This window comes from Theobroma cacao, chromosome 2 (genome assembly GCF_000208745.1).
Source record: "Theobroma cacao cultivar B97-61/B2 chromosome 2, Criollo_cocoa_genome_V2, whole genome shotgun sequence".
Classification (NCBI taxonomy): Eukaryota; Viridiplantae; Streptophyta; class Magnoliopsida; order Malvales; family Malvaceae; genus Theobroma; species Theobroma cacao.
The window spans coordinates 22,957,555-22,969,294 of NC_030851.1; the positions used below are offsets into that span (position 1 = coordinate 22,957,555).

The 11,740-nt window shown below is 33.9% G+C and overlaps 2 long non-coding RNA genes across 3 annotated transcripts; both read right to left on the reverse strand.

Annotated features, from left to right (window-relative positions):
- On the reverse strand, nt 7,063–9,614 carry LOC108660825. 2 transcript variants are annotated; one of them, XR_001926517.1, is made up of 3 exons: nt 9,579–9,614; nt 7,927–8,002; nt 7,063–7,150 (listed from the first exon to the last, which is right to left on the reverse strand). It is a non-coding gene; the product is annotated as an uncharacterized LOC108660825 (long non-coding RNA). The 2 variants fall into 2 exon arrangements; XR_001926518.1 differs by lacking the exon at nt 9,579–9,614 and adding an exon at nt 8,661–8,699.
- Nucleotides 9,610–11,313, reverse strand: LOC108660826. The gene is made up of 3 exons (XR_001926519.1): nt 11,278–11,313; nt 10,521–10,596; nt 9,610–9,645 (listed from the first exon to the last, which is right to left on the reverse strand). It is a non-coding gene; the product is annotated as an uncharacterized LOC108660826 (long non-coding RNA).

The window sequence follows — 11,740 nt, forward strand, 5'->3', positions numbered from 1 at the left end:
TCATGTTTACCTTGTATTTAGGAAATTTCAATTTTCTTAATCCTATTAATCCATCTCATATGGCTTAATCGCACTATGGATTACATTTCCTTAACTATTTTCCCAAAATTCCTTAGGTCGCCATAAATCAACTTCTAATAAGATTCTTGATCGTTACATTATCTATACAACTCATCAAATATACTGAGTTCAAATCTCAAACCACTAAAACTATTCTTCATTTTAGTTGGGTACATCATTAACTCTACACATATGTATACACGCACATTCAAATGTCCATATTCCTCATTATGTATACGGGTCTCTGTTTTCAAATGCCTTCAGACTAATTTCTCTTTGTTCATTCCCATCCATAACCAAAATTCAATAGAATAATCTTCATAATTCATACAAATTCTCATCATGCCTGTGCATAGTTTCACATCATTTACATACTTATACTCTCTTCTTATCATTTCCAATTATATGCTTCACTTTCCTTATACTATATATCATTGCATCACAATGTCATCTCCATTGAATTATAATCTATTATGCGTGTATGTTTTATAATCCTATTGATACTTCAAAAATTTTCCTTGACTTGATCATTGCATGTTATGCAATACCATAATTCCTAAGAGTCATCCTTTTTCCTCGATTATCCTTCATGCCTGCTTTGTATCCTTTTTGCATTTTGATATTGATTTGTCACTTAAAACTCAAACTTATTTGAATCATGTATGCCTCAAGCATTTTTGAATTCCAATTTCCATAATATATTAGGAAAGTTTCATTATTCGACTTCATTATCAAGGTCAACTTCTTTCATCCTTTGTTCCACTCTTTCATACGAATATAACATCATTCTTCCTTAACCAATTTACAAATTGTACTTGAAATTGTAAAACTTGAAACTAGATTCTCCTCAAGTACTTTTCAATATTAATACTAATATCACTCTCAAGTTACAACTTCCTTTTTATGATCACATAACTTAGTGCTTGCTTTCACGAGATCCATGGTAGAACTTCTCTTGAGTATTTCCTTGGGGATATCTATCTTAAACTTATGTCTTACAGCAGGTAATCACTTAACTCGTGACTTAGCCGTTTGGCTCCTTAGCAAGTTTCAAAATCACACATCTTATACTCATTTCGTATAATTTATAATTCTTCTCCAAGGTGTTTAAACATCCTTGAAACACTTAATCACTTATTTACTCTTTCATACTCTGACCATATCATTTCCATAAAGGCATGCCCAACTACTCATGCTTCAATTTATCTCCAAGGGTTTCTAGCATGTCACCTAGTTTACTTGTGTTGTTACTAATCCTTTCCTTTAAACAAAGTCAAGACAAGATTAGTATATTCTCATAACAATATTCTATATAAACTCATTTGCTATATCATTATTGAAATCTTTATTCACATTTTCATCACTTGGTATTGACGTCTCTCATCAATATCTCATACATTCATCTAACCTTTCCCTCACTTCCTCTTTAACCTTTTACAAGGTTTACTTTATTTCTTAAGATTTGACTTTAGTCAATATATTATTCATCTTAGCACTCCCCCAATGCACTTAAGACTCCCAATAACGAAACTCGACATCAAAACCAATGACCATGTTCCAACTCATGAGTCCAATCTTTGTGCCGCTCACAGTTTGCTCATACTTTCTAGCCATTAGGGGTTCTTAACGCGACAGCGTTTGATAGTCAGTACTGTGGCGTTGCAACTGTTTGAATTCACTTTATCCCAGCAACTCTTCTACCTTTAAAGCTACTACCTCAATTATTCACAATCGTGTGGCTTCCCTCTGAGTCTATACCACAATTAGCAAAACTAACTTTCTATCACAAGTGCGATATCAGAACATTGATTTAACATATTTATTTTGCCACTAACATTCATATATCATTACCATAACATTTAGTACGAGTTTGTGTAAGCAAAAATCTCCAAATTTATTCATAGCTACATGTATCTCAGATTGCACACCACTTATCATCAATCAATAAATCCCACTTGAGAATACTCTTTCTATATTGTATAGTGACTTCACCATATACGTATGACACCACACACATAATTANTAGTGTTCCTACAATTCCTTAGTATTCACAACTACTGGTCTTCTTTGTCTTACAACTCATATAGTCCAATCACTTCAACTTAAAATCGTCATGAAATTAATCCATCTGAATCAACATATTATGCTTATCTTATTATTAGTTCAAAAGTTTCATGATCATAGACACTATAATTTACAAAACTAGCTTTCTATCATATGTACTTTATTAGAACACTAATTTCAACATATTTAATCTACCCTTGGTGGTATGTCAAAATCATCCCTATCTTGGTTGTAATCCAAAGGAATCTCTCCTCTGTATATCCGTACGAGTTGGTGGAGATGGAGCAACTATCATAGCCCGTCCTAACTGTGGGCAATCTCTCCTAATGTGACCCGACTGACCACAAGAAAAACATCATACAAGCTCTCTACACGGCCCAACATGATATCTCCCACAATTTCTGCATCTATCAAAACCTCCGGAACTCTTCCCAAAAATAGTCATCGCAGATCTGTTAAATCTCGGAGGCTTCTGCCGTATCTGTGAAAATGGAGGTCGGGAAGATGTTACTAAAACAGTAGTAGTACTTCCTGAAACAGATGAGTCTTTGCCCTTTTTTGGTGGCTGACTAGAAGATACACTTAAATTTCTCCTTTTTGCTAACTCAGCTCGCATTCTCCTATTTTCATTCGCAAGCTTCTCAGCTCTTAAAACCATTTGCACCACCTCTTTAGCTACGATTGCGTCTGACTTACCCATAAAAGAAATGCAACCATGTTGCCTAGCCTCTTTAAGCTTATTAGAATTAGAAACATCCAACACTGGTGATGGGACAAGAGGTGGGGGTGGTGGTACTGAAGGAGCAGCTGGAGGAACTGTAGGAAGAGCTTGACCAGCTTGAGCCTGGCCAACAATAGCAGTAAAGAAGGCTACCAATGTCTGAACTGCCTCAGAAGGCATGGAAGGAATACTAGTAGGTGGCGAGGAGGTCAAGGATATGGAGGAGTCTCAGTCTGCTTAGCAGCAGGTGCTGCCTGAATAGTAGACGTAACTGATTCCCCATCTATAGGATCTAGCTGACGATGTTAAGAACAACCTCTTTCCCTCCCAGCCAATTTAGTGAGAGGTGGGCGTTCACGTCGAGGAGGCATGGTAATCTATAAGAAGGAATAAGGCAAGTTTAAACAATCTCATGCTCTACATGCAAATACATGCATCCTATTCAGTCTAACCTAACTTAACTCGAGGCCACACAGACACTATAAAATTTTAAAATAACTTTAACACCAAAAACTCTATGCTCTGATCTTTAAAACCAAAAGCTTTGATACCACTATAATTGTCACGACCCGGTACTCCCTTCGAGCCCGTGACAATCGCCTTGACGTCTCGATAGACATTCATTGCTTAGAATGCCAAATGGAACCTTGTAAGGCTTTAATATCAGTTTTCGCACCTCCCCTCTGAGCAACAATTGTTAAGTATCATGTTTTGAGAGATTATAAACTATTTTCAAATCAAAACAATAGAAAAATAATTTTTTTCTCACAGGGGCATTTTGGTCATTTTTTCTCAAAAATCTCGAAACCAGCTAAAAATGTAGTATGCGAGTGAAAAACACATACTTCATAATAAAAAATAAGCTTATATGTCTAAAACATTCATTTAAAGTGAAACTATACCTATTTGAATATAATAAAAATATTTAATAAAATATTCTATTTTCTTATAAAACTATCACGACCCGGTACTCCCCTCAAGCCTGTGACAACCATCGCGACGTCCCGGTAGACATTCATTACCCGAAGTGCCAACCGGAACCCCGCAAGTCTTTAGTACCATTTTTTTTCATCTCCCCTGTGAGTAATCATTGCCAAACCTCGTTTTTAAAGAATTTTAAGCTTTTTCCCTTTCAAAATCGTGAAAAAATAATTTTTGCCTCACAAGGGTGTTTTCGTCATTTTTTCTCAAAATTTTTCGAACTCGACTAAAAATGTAGTAGATGAATGGAAAACACATATTTCATGATTTAAAATAAATTTGAGTGGCTAAAACATTTATTAAAAATGATATTGCAACTATTTGAATAAAATAAAAATATTCTAATTTCTTGTAAAGCAATATTTATAGAGTCATCGGTAAATAATTTTTGTAATGTAAAAGCTAAATAAATTCATACGTACTATAATACAGATAACTGGGATATGAAATTTAATTTACAGTGACTCGTGGGCCCATAAGGAACAAAAGTGCACAAAGGCAGTAAACTTACAATTTTTGGAGTAGCAAAGCCGACTATAATCCTTGACGATATCTGCTATCCACAAGCTACCTCGGGCTTGAAATGGTTGAAAAGGAGGGTGGTGAGATTATAAAATCCCAGTGAGTAAACAGATACCATCTAAATTGTCATGACCCGATACTTTTCTCGAGCCCGTGACAACCGCCGCGATGTCCCGATGACATTTATCGCTCGAAATATCGATACGAACCTCGTAAGGATTTAATATCAGTTTTCTCACGTCCCCTATGATCAACAGTTGTAAAATAACATGTTTTGAGAGGTTATAAACTATTTCCAAATCAAAACAATAAAAAAATAATTTTTTTTATCTTACAGGGGCATTTTGGTCATTTTTCCACACAAATATCGAAACCAGTTAAAAATGTAGTATACGAGTAGAAAACACATATTTCATAATCAAAAATAAATTTAGATGTCTAAAACATTCATTTTAAATGAAAACTATATCTATTTGAATATAACAAAAATATTCAATAAAATATTCTATTTTCTTATAAGATAATATTTATAGAGTTACCAGTAAATAATTTTTGTAGCGTAAAAACTAAATAAATTCATACATACTGTAATACAGATAACCAAAGTATAAATTTAATTTACAATGACACGTGTGCCCGCAAATGACCAAAAGTATAAAAAAAAATGAACCTACAGTTTTTGGATGATGTAGGTCCAATTGTAGTCTTCGACAATACCAGTTATCTACAGTCTGTTCTGAGCCTAAAATGGGTGGAAAGGAGGGTGGTGAGATTATAAAATCCTAGTGAGTAAACAAACATCATTTAAATTAGCTAAAGCCGAGTAAAATGAGACAATCGAAATATCCCATCACATTACATATTTCACAATTTGTAAATTCATCCCAACCCATGCAAACGGTTGTATTTCATATAATTTCTCATTAAGGCTTATGACTTTCATAAACATTTGGCTCATTCCATCAAATAGTACTCGATGACACCTTGATCAGAGGGGTACACTCGAGCCAGCCAAGGCTGTTAAAAATTTCGTATACACGTAAATCATATTTTTATTTCGTTTTGAAAACACAACCGTTTCTTGGCGTTAGCGGAGTTCATCATCACGAGGTGGTTCGACGTGACGTGAACTCTAATATCACCTCAGGAGCTACCCTACGCGCCTCTACAACCGAGGTGAGCAGATATAAACGGGGTTACCGTGCCCCTCTCATAGGCTGGTCCACGAAACCCGTCTACTACAGTAAGCTAATAATTATCCCACCAATCAATAAAATTCAATAACATGATATGACAATTATTGTAATTCACAGCCTTTCAAGGAAAACAAACAATTCGTATTTCAATACAATTGCCAACCAGCCAATCATGCCCGATTTATCATAAGCCAATCAATTAGAACCATAAATTCACAATACATCAAATGGTCTCCAATTACTCTATTTTCAAAGTCATCATTCAATTTCAAGACAATTTATAAATTCATTTCATTTAAACACATTTTTCATAAAATTCACAAAATCGAATAAAAAGACCACTTTAGATAATTTAATGATGATAAGGTTACTCACTTCACAATAGTGGAATTTTTACGTCGCTATTGATTCATACTTGTATAATTATTCTTAGTTGTCAGTCACCTACGTCGTTCAGCACGCTCCAACAACAAACTTTCCTAGCAACAATTTAAATCCAATATACTTAGTGCATCAATTCCACTTCTCTCTCTCATTCTATCATAAATCTACATTATTTCTCCTCATTTCTTTCAATATTTTACCATTCAACTTAACACTCTCAACCAAATTCTGCATCTAAATTCCTTCAACATCAATAATTCTTCACAACGAATCATTTAAAATTTCTTAACTTTATTTGAGCACTATTCGTAAATTTCACATTTTCTTCTTTACTTTAGTCCTATGACACCTCCTAATAAAATATTTAAATGTTATATTAAAGTAACTTAAATTTAATTCATATCACTAATAATCAAAAATTTAATTAAACAAATGGCTAACTTAAAATAATACAATTTCATAATAGGCCAAATAAAAGCAAAGAAAATTTCTTTACCTTTTTGGAGTAGATTAGTTCAAATCCAATTTTTTTCCACCTTCATTCTCTCTTGGGCTTTTCTTCCTTTATGGCTATTGGGCTCTTTTATGATCTCTCCTCAACTTCTTTCTTGTTGAGCCATGCCCATTTTTCTTTCTTGTTGGGCCATGCCCATTTTTCTTTCTTGTTCTTTTCTTTTCTTTTCTTTTCTTTCTTTCTTTCTTTCTTTCTTCCACCGTCTAGCAGCCCTTGCTTGTCTTTCTTTTTCTTTTCTCACATGCACAAGCTGTCCCAAATTTCTTCCTCTCTTTCCATCTCACTGTCGGCCACACTTTCTAACTTTTTCAACCTTCAATTTTTAGCAGTCAAAGCTATCACATTGGCTTCAAAATCAGTAGCTACGCTGCTCTATTTCTCCTCAAAAACCAGCAGCTAAGCTGCTCTATTTTTCCTCCAAAAATCAGCAGCCAAAACAACAAAGATTAACAACCAAAACCACACCTTACAACCTTCAAAATCAGCTGCAAAAATCTGCACTTCTCAGCCTCCAAAACCAGCAACAAATTCTCAATTGACTTTCGAATCACCTTTTATCTCGCAAATTCTCTTTCGATAAAAATATTGTTATTTTATTTTTATTTCCTCGCATGCGGAATATTTTATCTCAAACTATTCCTTTCACCTTTCATCACTTTTAAACATTATAATTGACCTCAATTTGCATCCGACCAACTTTATTAATCACTGTTTCAAAATATGGGGTATCACATAAACCATCTAAAGTCGAGTAAATGGAGACAGATAAAATAGTTTAACATACTGAAATTCATCACCTTTCAACTTATTTCAACCAAATAAAATCAATTCATATAAATCGAGTAATTAACATGGCTTATGAATTTCTTAAAACTTTGGCTCGTGCCAAAATCATTATCATACTCAATCATCAGGGATACCTTGGCCGAGGGCTATCCCAAACCGAGTCTGCCAAGGCTGTTAAAAAGTTATGTACACATAAATCATGTTTTTGTTTTGAAAACATAGCTGTTCCTTGGCGTTAGCCGAGTTCCCCTACGCGCCTCTCCAATCGAGGTACATATATATGACCAGGTTCCGTGCCCCTCTAATAGGTTGGTTCACAGAACTAGCCTACTGCAGTAAGCTAAACCCACCATACAATAAAAATTTAACAGCATGATATGACAATTTTATCATTATCCAGCCTATCAAGGCAAACAACAGTTTATACATTTAAACACAAATACCAATTCAGCCATTCATGCCAATATTGTCATAAGCCAATCAATTAAAACCATAAATTCACAATACATCAAATGGTCTCCAATTACTCTATTTGCAAAGCCATCATTCAATTTTAAAACAATTTTATGAAATCATTTTATTTTAACCCTTTTTGTTTATAAAACCTAAAAATTTACCATTTAAACTCATTTTCCATAAAATCACAAAATCGGATAAAAACCACTCTAGATAATTAAGACGATAGTAAGGTTACTCACAATACTAGGAGTTCGCTATACTTCTATTCTCGATCTTCAGGTACAATCTTTTTACCCTTATTAGAGGGCTCACTACCTATACATCATACATGACACGAATTTCAATAAATTGTGTCAATTTATCATAAACTATTTCAGGCTCTATAAATCTATATGAATGCATGAAATGTGATGCAAAATGTTTGAATAGTCGTTTAAATATGGTATTTGACCTAATTCGCACTATTCTCGGTGTAATTGGCTAAAACCTCCAATTTAACTCCAAATCGATTTCTTTCACTTTCTACACTCCAATTATACTTAAAATACCTCAATGACTGAATATGATTCAATTTATCAGTCCAAACCATAAATCGCACATGTCTATACATTAGGTAAAAATTTAGATTTTCATGCCAAAATTTCCCATTAAATTTCTAGCCTCACCAATAATTAAATACCACCAAAATATCATGAAATATCATCAATTTTAGCCTCAATATCCTCCCTAGAAAATTCAGCCTCTTGTGGGTTTGTGAAGAACAAAGTGATTCCTTGCTAGATTTTCATACTTTCCATTACCAAACAACCAAAAACACTTAATTAGCTTGAAATCTAGCAAAATCAATGCTCAAAACCTCTCCTCTCAAATTCGGCCAGCATGGGTTCATCATGCAAACTTGAGTTCTAAGCATGGAAAATGAAAAAGAAAGCATGGGTAGTGTAAATCACAAGATAAAATCACAAAATTTTACCTTTATTAGCTTAATCCCTTGAAATCCCACACTTTTTCTTCAATTTTCCCACCTAGGGTTTGTGTTCTTTCCTTTCCTCTTCACTTCATGCTTTGGCCGGCCATATGGGTGAGACTAAGAGAGTTTTAAATAGATTTTACAAGGAAATTCTTGAATAATCCAAGCTTGACACATGGCATGTTTCCATTGGTCCATGTGTAATACTTATCCATTAAGCAATCTCTCTCCACCACATAAAATGTTTCAGTTATCCACAATGTAAAATGTTAATGGCTTAAATCCATGGGCATGACAAGTGTTAGGTGGTGTAAAATTCCAAAATTCTAACTTTGCCCCCGTAAACTTGTAAAATTACCGTTTTACCCTTGGGACTCAAAAAAAGTCAAAATTTAAAATTTTCACATCTTAAACTCAAATCATACTCTAATGAGTCAAATGTGATCAAAATCTTTTCTAAAAATTCCCATTTTGTCCTTGGGTGATAAAATTACCATTTTGCCCTTAGAACATGAAAATTCCAAATTGACTCCAATTCAGCCCTCAAACTCCAAATCATCATTTTAAGTCATTATGGGGCTCTAAAATTCTCAATTTCATCTTAAGATCTCTATTTAGACTAGTTCGAGGCTTAATTCAACTTAATAGTACCATTTGGTACAATATCGACTTTTAACGATTTTTTCGGGGCTTTCCAAGTATGCAAGCATATTGTTAATCACATAAAGGACCTGTCAAGTACTTTATAAGGTCGACCTTGAAAAAAACAATATTTATAGAGTTACTGATAAATAAATTTTGTAGCGTAAAAGCTAAATAAATTCATACATACTGTAATACAGATAACTAAAGCATAAGATTTAATTTATAATGACACGTGGGCCCACGAACGACCAAAAGTATCAAAAGCGGTAAACCTACAATTTTTGAAGATGCAAGTCCAATTGTAGCCCTCAACGAAATGAGCTATCTACCGACTATCCTGAGCCTGAAAGGGGTGGAAAGGAGGGTGGTGAGATTATATAATCACAGTGAGTAAACAAATACCATCTAAAATATCTAAAGCTGAGTAAATAGAGACAGATAAAATAGTTTAACATACTATAATTCATCACCTTTCAACTCCTTTCAACCAAATAAAATCAATTCATATAAATCGAGTAATCAACATGGCTTATGAATTTCTTAAAACTTTGGCTAGTGCCAAAATCATTCTCATACTGAGTTATCAGGGATACCTTGGTCGAGGGCTATCCCAACCGAGACCGCCAAGGCTGTTAAAAAATTATGTACGTATAAATCATGTTTTTATTTTGAAAGCATAGTCGTTCCTTGGCGTTGGCTAAGTTCACACCCACGTGGTGGTTTGGCGTGAAGTGAACTCTAAAGTTTTAACCTCAGGAGTTATCCAACCGCGCCTCTCATACTGAGGTATGAATATGATAAGGTTACCATGCCCCTCTAATAGGCTAGTCCACGAAACCCGACCACTGCATCGACCAATTTATAACCCACCAATTCAATAAAATTCAACAGCATGACATGACAATTATTTTATTTTACAGCCTTTCAAGGCAATCAACAGTTCATACTTTTTCAGCACATTTACGAATTCAACCGTTCATGCCAATATTATCATAAGCCATTCAATTCAAACCATGATTTATAACACAGTAATTAGTCTCCTATTACTCCATTTTCAAAACCATCATTCAATTTTAAAACAATTTTATAGGATCATTTCATTTAAATCACATTTTAGTTACAAAACACAAATATTTACCATTTAACTCATTTTCCATAAAATCACAAAATCGGATAAAAACCACTTTAGATAATTAAGATGATAGTAAGGTTACTCACCGTATCAAGAGTTTGAAATACTCCTAATCTTAGTTCTCTGACACAACATTTTTACCCTTGTCAGAGGGCTCACCACCTATATACAATACACGACACATAATTCAATATACTATGTCATACCATTATAAATCTATTTCAGGCTCTTTACTAATGCATGAAATGGGATGTGAAATGTTCGGGTAACCATCTAAATACGGTGTTCAATATAAGTTCAATTGTGTACCTAAATAAAATGGAATTGGCCCAATTCGATCTATCACCCGATTAATTGGCCAATACGTCCAATTCAACTCCAAATAATTCCATTTTTTCTCCTAATACTCCAAATTATCAAACACAAATTAAATAACTTGAAATATGGCAAAATCATCTTCACATTTTCTCTTGGAAATTTCGGCCAGAGAGGGTTCACTAACAATATAATGTTTCAAGCTTGATTTTCACACCATAAATCACTAATTCCTAACCAAATCACTTGAAATAAAATCAAAATCATCATCAATATTCCACATGGAGAATTCGACCAATGAGGGTTATGGAAGAACATGAATTTTTCTTACTTAATTTTCATGCTACACATCATTAACTAACCAAAAACACTAAAATACATTGAAATCTAACGAAATCAAGTATCAAAACCTCCCTCTAAGTGTTCAGCCAGCAAGGGATTCATCATGATTTCATGTGATTCAATCATGGAAAAGAAGAAAAAATGCTTAAGAAAGAGAGATCTCTAGCTTAATTGAAAAAATCTTACCTTTTTTCACTTGTTTCCTTGAATTTTCACACTTTTCCCTTGAATTTTTCCACCTAGGGTTTTGTTTTTCCTTTTTCTTGCTTCTCCTTGGTGAGGCTGACCATAATGAAGAGAAATGGGCTGGTTTTGTGCTAATTTATAAGGAAAATAATAAAGAAATAAAAGCTTGACACTTGTCACTTTACCATTGGTCCATTTTTAAATTCTTAACTATTAAGCTTTGTTTCTCCACCACATAAAATCCTTCAATTATCCATGATAATAATGGGTGAAATTCATGTGCTGGACAAGTGTTGGGTGGTGTAAAATTACAAATTTGCCCCTAGGTGGTAAAATGACTATTTTGCCCTTATCCTCAAAAAAATGCCGAAATCAAAATTCTTCACCTCTCAAACTCAATTATACTTCAAATGATCAATCTTAGTCAAAAATTTCATCCAACACTCACATCTTAACCTCGGGT